This window comes from Dendrobates tinctorius, unplaced genomic scaffold, assembly GCF_039654945.1.
Source record: "Dendrobates tinctorius isolate UK_male_01 unplaced genomic scaffold, ASM3965494v1 ptg000019l, whole genome shotgun sequence".
Taxonomy (NCBI): domain Eukaryota; kingdom Metazoa; phylum Chordata; class Amphibia; order Anura; family Dendrobatidae; genus Dendrobates; species Dendrobates tinctorius.
The window spans coordinates 58,196,990-58,212,780 of record NW_027361687.1 but is presented as its reverse complement, the minus strand read 5'-3'; the positions used below and the strand labels follow the sequence as shown (position 1 = coordinate 58,212,780).

Below are 15,791 nucleotides of genomic sequence, written 5' to 3'. Positions count from 1 at the left end.
GTATTTGGGGGTTCAAAGTGCTCACCACACATCTAGATAAGTTCCTTAGGGGGTCTAGTTTCCAAAATGGGGTCACTTGTGGGGGTTTTCCACTGTTTAGGCACATCAGGGACTCGCCAAATGCGACATGGTGTCCTATCTCAATTTTCAGCCAATTTTAGTTTGAAAAAGTCAAATGGTGCTCCTTACTTTCTGAGCCCTGACGTACCTCCAAACAGTAGTCCCCCCCATATATGGGGTATCAGCGTACTCAGGACAAATTGTGACTAAAATGTTAAATATTCATTTTTTCCTTCCACTTTGCTGCTGCTCCTGTGAAACAGCTGAAGGGTTAATAAACTTCTTGAATGTGGTTTTGATCAGCTTGAGGGGTGCAGTTTTTAGAATGGTGTCACTTTTGGGTATTTTCTGCCATATAGACCCCTAAAAATGACTTCAAATGTGAGGTGGTCCTTTAAAAAATGGTTTTGTACATTTTGTTGTAAAAATGAGAAATCACTGGTCAACTTTTAATGCTTAGAATTCCCTAACAATAAAAAAATTGTTTCCAAAATTTTGCTCATGGAAAGTAGACATGTGGGAAATGTTATTTATTAAATATTTTGTGTGATATGACTCTTTAAATTTAAGGGCATAAAAAATTCAAAGTATGAAAATTTCAAAATTTTTAAAATTTTTGCCATATTTCTGCTTTTTTCATAAATAAGCAGAAGTCATATCGAAGAAATGTTACCACTAACATGAAGTACTATATGTCACAAAAAACTTTCTCAGAATCGCCAAGATCCATTGAAACATAGAGTTGAGCGACTTTTGTTTTTTTAGGGTCGCGTTTCGTTTCGTGAAACCCGACTTTTCCAAAAGTCGGGTCGAGCAAGATCGTCCGATTATAGGGAAAAGTCGGGGTCGTCCCGAAACACGAAACCCAATGTAAGTCAATGGGGAATAAAAGTCGGCAGTGAGAGGAGGACAGGAAATACACCAACAGTGCCCATTTGAATGCCAAAAGCATCAATTCTTCTTACTTAAGCTTGTCAACCTTAATTAACTTCATAATACAAGTTACGCACTGAAAAATGGGGGTTATTTGGCTAAAGTTGTGGGGGGGGGGAGGGCTGGCTGCAGGTTTTCATGTGCCCTGGGCGAAAGAGCGCCCCTTTAACACATACCACAACTCATCATGCTCCGATACGGCAGAGAAATAGCAGTATAGTACAATGAAAAATACTTCACTTTTTACATCTCATGACGAGGCCCATCTATTTCTCCATACAGAATCATTGGTCCCATATAATGTTTGAAACAGTATATGATGAGCTCCACATAATGCTACAGTATATGTTGGTCCCCATGGATGAAGCTCCACTGTCTTATGGGCCCAAATAATGCTCCAAACATAATGGGCCCCATTTCTAATGCTCTAGTGTATAATGGGCCCTGTAAATGCTGCTCCAGTGTCTGATGTCCACCTTTGGAATGTTCCAGTGTATGGTGGGCCCCATCTATAATTCTCCAGAGTATAGTGCTCCCCAAAAATTGCTGTCCCAACATTGAAAACAATCAAATAAGTCTCCTCGCTAGGGAATCCCTGTACTTGTCTGGATTCCTCGTCGTCCCCATCTTCCATCTCACAGCACAGTATTTCAACTTTGCAAGTGCTGTGATCCTGAGCAAGCAGGGGGGGGCCCACTCGTTGGCGAAGTCACTGGCACAGGGCCCCTGATAGTACGGTGGTGTGTCTGATGGCGGGTGGGCCGAACCTGCACTTTCATCTGCAGCTTCCTCTTTGTCACCGTGTAAGATGGAACTGTATATGGGAAGGGTAACCTGAGTTTCATCAGGGTCAGATTCAGGTCGTGTAGCGTGCGAGGGGAATGTAGTGGTCTGGGTCAATGTACCAGCAGATTCATCGAGCAGTGGCTGGGCATCAGTGCACTTGTGTCGCCCCCAGGAGTATGGTCGCCACAGTGGCATTACCTTCTTCCTAGGGAGTGTGATGTCATGCTTGGGAGCAACGAAGGATCTCTCTAGCAGGTTAACTGATTTCGCGGCGTTATTCCCATGAGTCATGACCCTCCAAACAGCATTCATGAAGGCAAAGTGTTTGTTTTACGTGGGCAGTATGGTTGCAAAGCTGAACCTTAAAGGAATGTCCAGAAGGGCAACACCAGGAGTGGAGCCTACGGTTAAATTCGACTCCACCTGGGAAACCTCAACCATACCAGCTACAGAACAGATGCACACATTGCAAGCTTAATTCCGTTAACGAACGAGACTCCGTCATGCCCCACGGTCCGAGTCCGGCTTACTAGAGGGACACGTGAGGCTCTGGCACATGAGATTGGCCAATAACTGGTGTGTCATGCCCTTACATGTCCGTGGCTGCATGTGCGCTACACTGAAAAGGCCAGCGTTTGTCGCTTACAGGTGCAGATAACCCGCTGAACAATGTTAGTGATGGGGATCACTGATTACAATTATTACCCGCGAACAATGATTTCCCAGTAAGTGCAGGTCAACCGCAGTTCCGGAATTAGGCCTAACCGTCATTCCTGAAAAAATGAAAAACTTACGTGTGCAAACCACAGGTGCTGTAGCTTGCTTAACAGCTCGCCAGCCGTTCTCACGCCCAGTATGGATTACACGTGATTGCACAAAGGTGAGAAAGGGTACCGTATCCCCAGATAACATGTATGGATAGCGTACACATTCAAAATATATGTCTCAGGAGGCAGGCTCAGACGGTGTTAGGCCCAGTATGGATTGCACGTGATTGCACAAAGGTTAGAAAGGGTACCGTATCCCCGGATAACATGTATGGATAGCATACACATTCAAAATATATGTCTCAGGAGGCAGGCTCAGACGGTGTTAGGCCCAGTATGGATTGCACGTGATTGCACAAAGGTTAGAAAGGGTACCGTATCCCCGGATAACATGTATGGATAGCGTACACATTCAAAATATATGTCTCAGGAGGCAGGCTCAGACGTTGTTAGGCCCAGTATGGATTGCACGTGATTGCACAAAGGTTAGAAAGGGTACCGTTTCCCCGGATAACATGTATGGATAGCGTACACATTCAAAATATATGTTTCAGGAGGCAGGCTCAGACGGTGTCAGGCACAGTATGGATTTGACGGCCCAGACTACACAGCGGAGGAGCAGGGAGAGGTAAAGATTGCAAATGCTGGGGCCCTGCCCAAGCAAGGGGGCCCACTTGTGGGCGTCGGTACTGGCACTGGGCCCCTCATAGTACGGCGGTGTGTCTGACGGCGGGTGTGCACCACCACCGTCAGAGACACTTGATTGCACTATGAAGGACCCTGTACCAGTGCCCGCGCCCAAGAGTCGGCCTACCCACCTGTCCAGGGCAACGGCACTCACACGGTGTCGTGCGCTAGGTGGTGACCCCGGCCATGGGGGGGGGAGGCAGCACAGTTAGGGAGTTTTAGAAAGTGGCATATGTTGATGTTGGACATTCAGCTGATGCAAAAGGTGAAATAGGTCAAGTCCCAGGAAGAAGAGGACCAAAGCAAGACATTTTTCTGTCACCCTATGTGTCATCAGAGGAAGGTGGGACAAAATCCTTGGAAACCCATGCGTGGTTCATTTTAATGAAGGTTAGATCATCCACATTTTGGGTTGACAGACGGGTCCTTTTTTCTGTCAGGATTGATCCAGCTGCACTGAAGACTCTTTCCGATAGCACACTTGCAGCTGGGCAAGCGAGCTCCTGTAAGGCATATTGTGCCAATTCAGGCCAGGTGTCCAGTTTAGTGGCCCAATAGTCAAAGGGGAATGACCTGTGTGGGAGAACATCGATATGGGAGGAAAAGTAGTTTGTAACCATAGTTGACAACTGCTGTCTCCTGTCACTTTCCATCGATGCAGGTATTACCAGTTGTGTGAGCGGTACTTGAAAAATCAGTCCACAACATTGTCATGAAACCCCTGTCTCCAACGCCACTTCTGCTGCGTGCACCACGAACACCTCTGCCAAGCTGCCCCCGGCCCGTACGGCTCGTGTGAGAACCATCACCGCTGCTGTGTGCTGGGAATGCCTCAAGCAACCGATTTACCAGAGTTGCTTGTTTATTAGCCAATATTAGGTCAAGGTTCTCCTGTGGCATGATGTTTTGTAATTTGCCTTTATAGCGTGGATCCAGGATGCTGGCCAACCAGTAGTCGTCATGGTTCATCATTTTGGCAATGCGTGGGTCCCTTTTTAGGATCTGCAAGGCATAATCTGACATGTGGGCAATGTTCCCGGTGTCAATGATGCACTGCGAGTGCTGGTTGGAGGAGCACTTTCTGGCAAATCCACATCCCTCCAGTCACGCACAAACCCTGTACCAGACCTTGCCACGCCAACATTTTCACTTGCCCCACGAGATGCATCCTCCTCCCCTAAGTAATCATCCCCATCATCCTCCTCCTCCTCCTCTTCTTCCTCCACCTCGTCCAGGAGAGGTCCCTGAGCAGACAATGGCTGAATGTCATCAAGGATTCCCTACTCCTCTTCCTCCTCATCAACATTGGCTGCAGACGCCTGCTCCTTAAGGTGCGTCAAAGTTTGCATGAGCAGACGCATAAGTGGGATGCTCATGCTTAGGATGGCGTCGTCTGCGCTTACCAGCCGTGTGCATTCCTCAAACCACTGAAGGACTTTACAGAGGTCTTTCAGCTTCGACCAATGCACACCTGTCAACTCCATGTCTGCTCTCAAAGTTCCTGGCCATGTATCCTCCCACAAATGCATTATGGCCTGCCTCTGCTCGCACAGCCGCTCCACCATGTGCAGGGTGGAGTTCCACCTTGTTGCAATGTCGATAATGAGGCGGTGGTTGGGAAGGTGGAGCAATCGCTGCAGCTTCTGCATACGAACGGAGTGTACAGGCGACCGGCGGATGTGCGCGCACAGTCTTCGCACCTTCTGGAGCAGGGCTGTTAACTCCGGATAATTTTTGAGGAAGCACTGCACCACCAGGTTCAAGGTGTGAGCCAAGCAAGGTATATGGCTGAGTTTTGAAAGGGCTATGGCTGCCACAAAATTACGGCCGTTATCACAAACTACCTTGCCTGCCTCAAGATGTACACTGCCCAGCCATGACTCAGTTTGTCGCTTCAAGTACTCGGCCAGCACCTCGGCGGTGTGTCTGTTGCCCAAACACAACATCTGCAACACAGACTGCTGACGCTTTCCACTAGCTGCTCGATAGGGGGACACATCGTGTGCAACAGTGGCAGCTGCAGATGGAGTGCTCGTACGACTGCGCTCTGTGGACGAGCTTTCTCTTCTGGAGGAGGAGGAGGGTCGAACGCCTACAGCCAACTGTTTCCTATACCGTGGGCTAGGCAGCACTGTCCCACCACCGCTGTCCCCTGTGGACCCTGCATCCACCACATTAACCCAGTGCGCAGTGATGGACACGTAACGGCCCTGGCCATGCCGACTGGACCATGCATCAGTTGTGAGGTGCACCTTTCCGCTCACTGACTGCTTGAGTGCATGGACAATGTGGTCTTTCACATGATGGTGGAGGGCTGGGATGGCTTTGCGAGAGAAGAAGTGGCGACTGGGTAGGTCATAGCATGGTACTGCATAGGCCATGAGTTCGCGGAAAGCTGTGCTTTCCACCAACCGAAAGGGCATCATCTCAAACGAGATTAGTTTGGCAATGTGGGCGTTCAAACCCAGTGTACACGGATGAGAGACTGAGTACTTTCTTGACCTACTCATAGTGTCTGGGAGGGTGAGCTGGACTTGAGAGCTGCATATGGTGGAAGTAGCGGTGGACAGGGCGGACTGAGAGAGGGTTGATGATGGTGATGGAGTTGGTGTTCTTTCTGATGGCCTAGAATCAGTCTTTCGTTGATATAACAGTGGGATTCCCTGACTGCTGTGGCCTTGCAACGACAACTCAACATTTGCTGCTGTGCTAACCGGTGGGCTTACAGTGGGGGAAACAATGTAGCGTTGCTGACTACCTTCGTTGTGATCAGTTGCACATGTGACACTTGAGGTTTGGTGTTGTGTCCACGCTTGCAAGTGCATGCTGGTTAAATGTCTAAGCATGCAACTGGTATTCAAATTTTTCAGATTTTTCCCTCGGCTAAAGGTCTTTGCGCACTTCTTACAGATAACCTTGGCCTGATCATGAGGATTTTGGTCAAAAAAGTGCCACACTGCACTCTTCCTACTTTGGCAGACATTTTGCGGCCTAGCACGCTGTGCTATTTTGACCGTCTGGCCAAGCAGTCCAGCAACTTTTTGGCTTTTTGTAACCCGTTTTTGGACTGCTCCGTGCCTGCCAGATAACAGCTGTTGCGATGTCGATGCCTGCTGTGGATGCTCCTCCTCCTCTTCGGAGCTATTAGCAGTGGCACCCTCTTCCCCCAATGGATGCCAATCTGGGTCAACAACTGGGTCATCCATCACCTCCTCTTCAATGTCATGTGCACCTTCCTCTGTGGCACCGTGTACGGTGGTATAGTATGCGGGAAGGGGCACCTGAGTTTCATCAGGGTCAGAATCTGGCACAGTACACTGCGAGGACAATGTCGTGCTCTGAGTGAATGTACCAGCAGAATCATCCATCAGCGGCTGTGCATCAGTGCACTCCATGTCAGATTCATCTTGGCCTGGGTAATTCACCATTTGACTTGATAATCCAGGCATGGTATGTGAAAACAGCTCCATGGAGTAATCAGTAGTATGGCCTGCGTCATCCTTCAATCTTGGTTGGGGTGAAGGACACAAGGAAAGGTGTGGTTCATGAACATGAGCCTCCAATGACGACTCAGTGCTTTTACTTTTTACAACTGAAGAAGAAGAGGCGATAGAGCTGGAGGCTGAGTCAGCAATGTAAGACAAAACTTTTTCCTGATGCTCTGGCTTTAAAAGCGGTTTGCCAACTCCTAGAAAACTAAGCGCTCGAGGCCTTATGTAGCCAGACGATGACGCAGGCTCAACACCTCCTGCATTCGGTCCTATTTTGCTCTTGCCACTACCATCAGATCCACCACCAACACCATCATTACCAGCTGCCAACCCCCGCCCAATTCCACGGCCTCTTCCACCAGCCTTCCTCATTTTTGGTAGAAATGTAGACAAAATCCAACAAACTATATAGTAATGTAAAACAATGTACAAGGTGTCTATAGGACAGGGGAGATTTTGAATTTCTGCACACACTTGTGGACACTGGACACTTTTGGATTGTGTGAGGCCCAATGAATATCTGAGCGCTATGTGACAGGCTCGATGGCACAGCTGTGACAAAAGTGACTAGAGGATAAGGGAGATTTTGAATCTCTGCACACACTTTTGGACACTGGACACTTTTGGATTGTGTGAGGCCCAATGAATATCTGAGCACTATGTGACAGGCTCGATGGCACAGCTGTGACAAAAGTGACTAGAGGATAAGGGAGATTTTGAATCTCTGCACACACTTTTGGACACTGGACACTTTTGGATTGTGTGAGGCCCAATGAATATCTGAGCGCTATGTGACAGGCTCGATGGCACAGCTGTGACAAAAGTGACTAGAGGATAAGGGAGATTTTGAATCTCTGCACACACTTTTGGACACTGGACACTTTTGGATTGTGTGAGGCCCAATGAATATCTGAGCGCTATGTGACAGGCTCTATGGCACAGCTGTGACAAAAGTGACTAGAGGATAAGGGAGATTTTGAATCTCTGCACACACTTTTGGACACTGGACACTTTTGGATTGTGTGAGGCCCAATGAATATCTGAGCGCTATGTGACAGGCTCAATGGCACAGCTGTGACAAAAGTGACTAGAGGATAAGGGAGATTTTGAATCTCTGCACACACTTTTGGACACTGGACACGTTTGGATTGTGTGAGGCCCAATGAATATCTGAGCGCTATGTGACAGGCTCGATGGCACAGCTGTGACAAAAGTGACTAGAGGATAAGGGAGATTGGATTGCTTTTAAAAAAGCAGTTTGCAGAGCAGTGGGTAAACAGCAATGCCAGCCTGTCAGGAAGCCTTAAAAGGCAGCCCAACAACCAACACCACTGATACACCACTATATAGCCTCCCCTTGCACTGCACACACAGTGACTGGTGTGTTGTGCAGGCCAAATCGCTAGCAGCAGAAGCAGTTTTTTTGTCTTCTTCCCTGCCTAACGCTCTCCCTACAGAATCAGCAGCAACCTCTCCCTATACTGAGATCGGCAGAAGTAAGATGGCGGTCGGCGTGCACGCCCTTTTATACCCCCTGTGACGCCCACCAAAGCAAGCCAATCACTTGCATGCCCTTCTGAAAAATGGTGGTGACCCCTGCCTATGTCATCACGTTGCCCACAGTGTCCGTGGATCCTGATTGGCTGAAAAAGAGCGCAAAACAAACTTTTGAAACGCGACTTTGGCGCGTAAGTCGCCGACCTCGTGGCCGACCTCATCCTAGGGTCGGGTTTCGTTTCATGAAACCCGACTTTGCCAAAAGTCGGCGACTTTTGAAATTTTTCGACCCGTTTCGCTCAACTCTATTGAAACATTCCAGAGTTATTACCTCATAAAGTGACAGTGGTCAGAACTGGAAAAATTGGCCCAATCATTAACGTGCAAACCACCCTTGGGGGTAAAGGGGTTAAAGAGTCTGAAAATAAAAGAAGAATGATTGTAGAGTCTGTGCAGACATTTATTATAGCCATAAAAAATTAGCAAGAGCTGATATAGATAAATTATCATATGAAAAATAAAGAAAGGTAGAAAAACATATAAAACAATCCTGTCATGTCGGACACTGTTCACACCAGGGTGTCCGACAGACAGCGGTAGTACCCTGTTCCACTACAGTATTGTCAGGTCGGACACTGTTCACACCAGGGTGTCCGGCAGACAGCGGTAATACCCTATTCCACTACAGTATGCTCAGGGACTTTGTTGGGTATTCTGTTCCAGTCGGGATAGGGTTAACCAGGTTGTCATGCTGGCTGAGGGCTGGGCCACGCCCTTGGTCTTTAAATAGTCCGTCCTGACTATGGGCGTCGCCGACTATAGCTTTTGCCTAGTGCTAGCAATACCGGTCAGCAGTGGTGGTTTTGGAGCGTCTGATATTTGGTGCAGTATATCTCTCAGTTGTTCTTTCTCCTATCTGTTATATATATATATATATATATATATTTGGTTGCCCTTGCACATTATTGTATTCCCTTGTGTATTAACGGTGTGGTGTTTCTTTTACCCCTGTCCATACGTATTTGTGGGGTCTGGTGTCTGGTCCCCTCACTGGGTGGAGGGTGGTGGGTTCAGCTTAGGGCTGGACAGGAGACAGGGACAGGGTGGAGGCCCAGGCAGGCACACCTTCAGTGTAAACCCTGGGTTGAGGGACAGACAGGGTTTTCCCTAGTCTGAGGGACACCGCAGGGCTCCCGGGGTTTTAGCCTAAAGTAACCTAGGCATACCATGACATTATAGTCGGCCCAAATACTAAATTAAAAAAAAAAGTATAAGATAGGGAATATAGGGGTTACTTACTATGGATCCTATACTTTCCCTAACCAAGCAGCTGGAGGCTCTATCCATACAGGTCACTGAACTTAGGGGGGCGGTCCAGCAACAAGGCCTGTCAGCTCCTGCAGTACCTGCTGAGGCTGCAGCCAGGGCAGCTGAACCCAAGTTTCCCCTTCCTGAACGATTTGCTGGTGATCGTGGTAAGTTCACGGTTTTTCGTGAATCATGCAAATTGTATTTCCGTATGCATCCACATTCCTCAGGTAATGAGGCTCAACGCGTGGGCTTGGTGATTTCTTTGCTGAGTGGTGATCCACAGGCTTGGGCCTTTTCACTCCCGTCTGACTCACCGGCATTTGAGTCTGTAGATTTTTTTTTCTCTGCTCTGGGTTTGATCTATGACGATCTGGATAGATTAAACTTAGCAGAGTCTAAGATACGCTCACTACTACAGGGTGAGCGACCAGCTGAGGATTACTGCATGGAATTCCGGCGCTAAGCGGTGGACACGCAGTGGAATGACCCTGCGCTTAGAAGTCAATTTTTGCATGGGGTTTCTGGAAGGGTTAAACAGACTCTCCTAATGTACGAGACTCCCGCCTCTCTGGAGGCTGCGATGGCACTTGTAGTACGCATAGACCGCCGTCTCCGTCAGGGGGCGCTGGTTTCATTGCCTCCGGGAGGTGGGGGAGTTGTAGGTGAGGTTGCCTCGGGTGAATCCGTGGAACCCATGCAGATCGCTGGTATAGCACAGTCACCGAGTAACAAGCCTAAACGTCCTTGGCACAGAAGGCAGGGGGTTTGTTTTTTTTGTGGCAAAGGAGGACATTTTATTAACGCTTGCCCCCTGGTACCTAAGAAAGGCGCGCTGGCGGAAAACTGATAGGCTCAGAGGGTTTGGAGGAGTCTAGTCTGAGCCTTTGTGTATCCTCCGTCATGGTTTCCCAGTGTATTCTCCCTGCTAGGGTAGCACTTGGGGGGCAAATGCTCTCTATTACAGTGTTTGTTGATAGTGGCTCAGCTGCCAATCTCATTGATGAGAAGTTCGCGCATACAGCGGGATTTCCGGTGGAGAAATTGCCGAACCCCATCCGGGTGGTTACCATCAATGCTTCCCCGTTGTCTCAAGGGGAGATCACAGAGTGTGTGTTGGATATACAACTCCACATTGGAGTATTACACTCAGAGCGGGTAACTTGTAAGGTGCTTAGTAACTTACTGGCTCAGATGGTTCTGGGCTTTCCATGGTTGTCAATGCATAATCCTGTTATTGATTGGAAGACCCAGGACATAATTCAGTGGAGCAAGGAGTGTCAGGAGAGGTGCCTGGCTACATGTATTTCCGCTTTGACTCCCAGTATCCCGGAGCCGTTGCTGGACTATGCGGATGTATTTTCTGAGAAGGGTTGTTCAGAACTACCACCGCATCGCCCCTATGACTGTGCTATTAGGTTGAAACCAGGGGCCAAGTTACCTAAAGCTAGAATGTTTAATATCTCAGGTCCCGAGAGGCTAGCTCTCAAGGAAGCGTCATACAGTCTGATCAAGAAATACGTGTCCCAGTATTACCCCAAGCTCAAGGTGGAAGTGAGGCCTCAGCTCCTGAAGAACGCTCTGCAGAGGGCCGTGGAGAAGGGTCAGCTGGAGCAGATCACAGGAAAGGGAGCTTCTGGCACATTCCAGCTGAAGCGAGCAGGAGATAAGCCCCTTCTGAGTGGAGGAGGATTTGAGGATGCCATCCTGTCTGCCTTCACGGCCATGAACGAGCCTAAGACCTGCTCCACCACTGCGATCAAGAAATATGTGCTGGAGAACCACCCTGGGGTGAACTCCAGCTTCCAGGTTCATCTGCTGAAGAGAACCCTGCAGAAGTGTGAGAAGAATGGCTGGATGGAGCAGATCTCCGGGAAGGGCTTCAGTGGCACATACCAGCTCAGCTTTCCATATTACCCCAGTCCCATCATACTGTTTCCGGATAAGGCAAAGTTTTGGAGAGCTTTTTGTTCTCGCCTTGGGATCAAATTATCTCATTCCTCGGCTTTCCACCCTCAGTCGAATGGGCAGACTGAGCGGATGAACCAAAACCTGGAGCAATACTTGCGCTGCTTTGTTTCCGACAATCAGGAAGAGTGGTCAGCGTTTCTTCCTCTGGCAGAATTCGCAATAAACAACCATTGCCAGGAATCGTCTGGGGAATCTCCTTTTTTTTTGTGTGTATGGTCAACATCCTCAATTTTGTACCTTGCGTCAGGGGTGCTCGGTTGGCGTCCCTGAGGAGGACCAGTTGGGAGCTCAATTGCCGTCTGTTTGGAGGAGAGTTAAGCAGCGCTTAGGTGGGTTCCAGGTACAAACGGGTGGCTGACTGCAGACGTGTGCCAGGTCTGGACCTGTGTGTGGGTGATTGGGTGTGGTTATCTACAAGGAACATCAAGCTCAAAATACCGTCACTTAAGTTGGGTCCCAGGTTCATTGGCCCATTTAGGATCTCCACAGTGATCAACCCCGTGGCATTTCGTTTGGAGTTGCCGGCTGTGTATAAGATTCATAATGTGTTTCACAAAGCATTGCTAAAAAAGGTCGTGGGTTTGGCGAATGATTCTCCCGGGCCATAACCTCCCGTCTTGGTGGATGGCGCGTTGGAATTTGAGGTGTCCAAAGTGGTGGACTCTAGGGTTGTGCGTCGCACTCTACAGTACCTGGTCCACTGGCGTGGCTATGGTCCTGAGGAGAGGACATGGGTGCCGGCCTCAGACATTCATGCTGATCGACTGGTTACTCTGTTCCATCGTCGCCATCCGGACAAGCCAGGTCCTCGACATGGTGAGGTTCCGGAGGTCCCTCGTAGAAGGCGGGGTACTGTCATGTCGGACACTGTTCACACCAGGGTGTCCGGCAGACAGCGGTAGTACCCTGTTCCACTACAGTATTGTCAGGTCGGACACTGTTCACACCAGGGTGTCTGGCAGACAGCGGTAATACCCTATTCCACTACAGTATGCTCAGGGACTTTGTTGGGTATTCTGTTCCAGTCGGGATAGGGTTAACCAGGTTGTCATGCTGGCTGAGGGCTGGGCCACGCCCTTGGTCTTTAAATAGTCCGTCCTGACTATGGGCGTCGCCGACTATAGCTTTTGCTAGTGCTAGCAATACCGGTCAGCAGTGGTGGTTTTGGAGCGTCTGATATTTGGTGCAGTATATCTCTCAGTTGTTCTTTCTCCTATCTGTTATATATATATATTTGGTTGCCCTTGCACATTATTGTATTCCCTTGTGTATTAACGGTGTGGTGTTTCTTTTACCCCTGTCCATACGTATTTGTGGGGTCTGGTGTCTGGTCCCCTCACTGGGTGGAGGGTGGTGGGTTCAGCTTAGGGCTGGACAGGAGACAGGGACAGGGTGGAGGCCCAGGCAGGCACACCTTCAGTGTAAACCCTGGGTTGAGGGACAGACAGGGTTTCCCTAGTCTGAGGGACACCGCAGGGCTCCCGGGGTTTTAGCCTAAAGTAACCTAGGCATACCATGACAAATCCCTATTAAATATCAATAAATTAAATGATAATTTATTAACCGTCTTTGTATTATTTACATGTTTCTAAAAGCAATTGTACAAGATTATAAAAATGAGATTTAAAAGGAAAGGGAAAGGAAGAAAGGAAGAAAGGAAGGAAGGGTGGGAGGAGGGGGATGCAGCTGCAGTGTCGTTTCATCTGTGTGCTTGATAGGAGGAGCTGCAAGTTGGAGATGTGTGATTATCTCAGATTATGAATCACATTCAAAAAATCTGGCCAACTTAGTGGACCCCAAAAGCTACACCTTTCTGGAGATCGATAGCTTAAAGTTAAGCATCTTCAAGGTCAACACGTTCCTGATAGCCATTGTCTCCAGTGAAGATTGTTTGATCATGGAAGAGATGTGTCTGATGAAAAAAAGAAAAGATGAGTACATTAATTAAAAAAAAGTTACTTTTATTTGGCTACAGAATCATCTGGCATAATTACGAAATATTCTACTGTATAGGACAACAGTGCTGGAGTAGACTCCAATGTCCACAATGGCGCAGATTATCCTCCTATACCAGCAGGAAGTATTCCGACAAATCCACTTGTTGCTAGGTAAACTGCAATAATAAGAGTGAACTTTTTTGTTACATGGTCACTGAATACAGTAAATGACCCCTCTAGTGCCACATGTTATAAAGTGTCTGATAGCAACCATCTCATCTCCTTCCTTTTGATGGGGCACAGTTCTTGGTATGCCTTGCACGGATAAAAATCTGCATTTACTGTAGGCTTCCGCTGTTTGGTTCCACTTGTTGTTTGGTTCCTGCATAGTTTTAGCTTTACAATAGGTGAATTTAGGAAAACTAGAAGTTCACCTATAACTTTATCCTCATGTAATGTATGGTAGTGTTTTTAAATTATGTTTCTCAATAATTTTGTGTTACAGTAAAGGAGGTGGCGGTGACCCTCACGTGCCCTCCCTCTCCTGGACGCTGTTCATACAACAACATGCGGCACCTCAGCGTTTATTGAAGTATTGTTGTATACCGCAGGCACGAGAAAAAGAAATGAACGCTGAGGAGGCAGCACCAAATTCAAAAGCAGGACATGACTGACGTATGTAAGGCGTCTGTGTCTGGGGGAAAGACTTGCCCCCCCTGTCAAAATTCAGGTATGTCTGACCGATTTTAAAAACAATTATTTCAGCGGTGGAAGGGACGCTAAATAAAAGAGTCACCTTGACAGAATGCAGCATTAGTGCTGCACAAGGTGGCTCTTTTACTTAAAAATGCCTGGGGGGGTAACAGGTTCCCTATAATGTGTGTTCTGCATAGAGTTAGGGTTAGAATAGGAAGTAGTATAGGACCATAGGAGGATTAGAATCAAGGGGGCACATTAGAGATAGTGAATAGGATAGATAAGAGGATGGATAAGAGTGTTAGGTTAGGCACAGGCCGCAAGGGGCTATTCAGTGGGGAGGAGTTAGAACAGAGCATCACAGAGCAGGGGGGTATAGGACAGATACTTCCTGGTTCTATCAGACACCAGGGCAGCCTGCCCAAGGGCAGGATGTATGCATTAGACTGTGGCAAGCCATGGGGATAAGTCTGCAGATGGCAGTAATGGGCTCCAGGCTGGAGAACAGTGTAAACAGGCACCAGCTCAACAGAATCATCCCCTGGAAGGATTTGGGGTCTAAGACCGGGGCAGGAGCAGCTGAGATGGCGTTATCAGCACCTTTTCCTAATGGAACCGGACGAGGGGCTGACAGGTAGCTGGTGACATGGAAAGTACAGATGGGAGACAGATTATCCAAAGAGGTTGCCCAGATGGCAGATAAAAGGAAGGCACAGATGGGACATTGATTGTCCAACGATGCAGGCGGGATTACAGGTAATGGGAGCTGCTAGAAGGAACAGGATCTGTCCAGATGACAGGGAGAACGCAGGATGTGAGACTCTGTAAGGACTGTGCCGCAAAAGTGCTGTGTGCTCCTGTTATTAGTAAAGTTGAACTGTTGGAAAAGAATTGTGACTCTGAAGTGTTAAATTGGACCTAGAATCCTGAAGCTGGAGTGGCAGAGACCGAGGGCACTCCAGCAACTGAAGCGAGTACTCTGCTGCACACATCACACACAACAGAAAGAACTTTGTATTTCATCTGTAGGGTGTGGGAACAGTACAACTCGTTGCCATGACTACCACCCTGGCTGCCTTACATTAGCATTATACTGGATGATTATGGGTATACTCACTTTATTTGAGTCTTCCCCCTGCTGCTCTTAACCCATTGATGACCAGAAGTATTTCTGCTTTTGCTTTTTCATTTTTTGCTCCCCTTCATCCCAGAGCCATAACTTTTTTATTTTTTAGTCAAAATGGCTTTATGAGGGTTTGTTTTTTGCGGAACAAGTTGTAATTTTGAGGGACTCCATTGGTTTTAAAATATCCTGTACTGGAAAACTGAAAAAAAATTCCAAGTATGGTGAAATTGCAAAAAAAAAAATGCAATCCCTCAATTGTTTTTTGTTTTGTTTTTTCATCATGTTCACTAAATGCGAAAATTGACCTGCCATTATGATTCTCCAGGTCATTATGAGTTCATGGACACCAAACATGTATAGGCTCTTTTTTATTTAAGTGGTGAAAAAAATTCCAAACTTTGTTAAAAAAAAATTGTGCCAGTTTCCGATACCCGTAGCGTCTTCATTTTTCATGATCTCGGGTTAGGGCTTATTTTTGAGTGCCAATCTGACGTTTTTAATGATACCATTTTGGTTCAGATGCGATCTTTTG

General features: G+C 47.7%; 1 protein-coding gene across 1 annotated transcript in view; it reads right to left on the bottom strand.

Annotated features, from left to right (window-relative positions):
- Window positions 1-12,435: 12,435 nt before the first annotated feature.
- The window catches only part of LOC141082976 (CD48 antigen-like), a 60,680-nt gene continuing 57,324 nt past the window's right edge, over window positions 12,436-15,791 (bottom strand). Inside the window, exon 5 of the mRNA XM_073567069.1 lies at window positions 12,436-13,412. The gene's annotated coding sequence lies outside the window, so the exon portion shown is untranslated. The remainder of the gene's footprint in view (window positions 13,413-15,791) is intronic.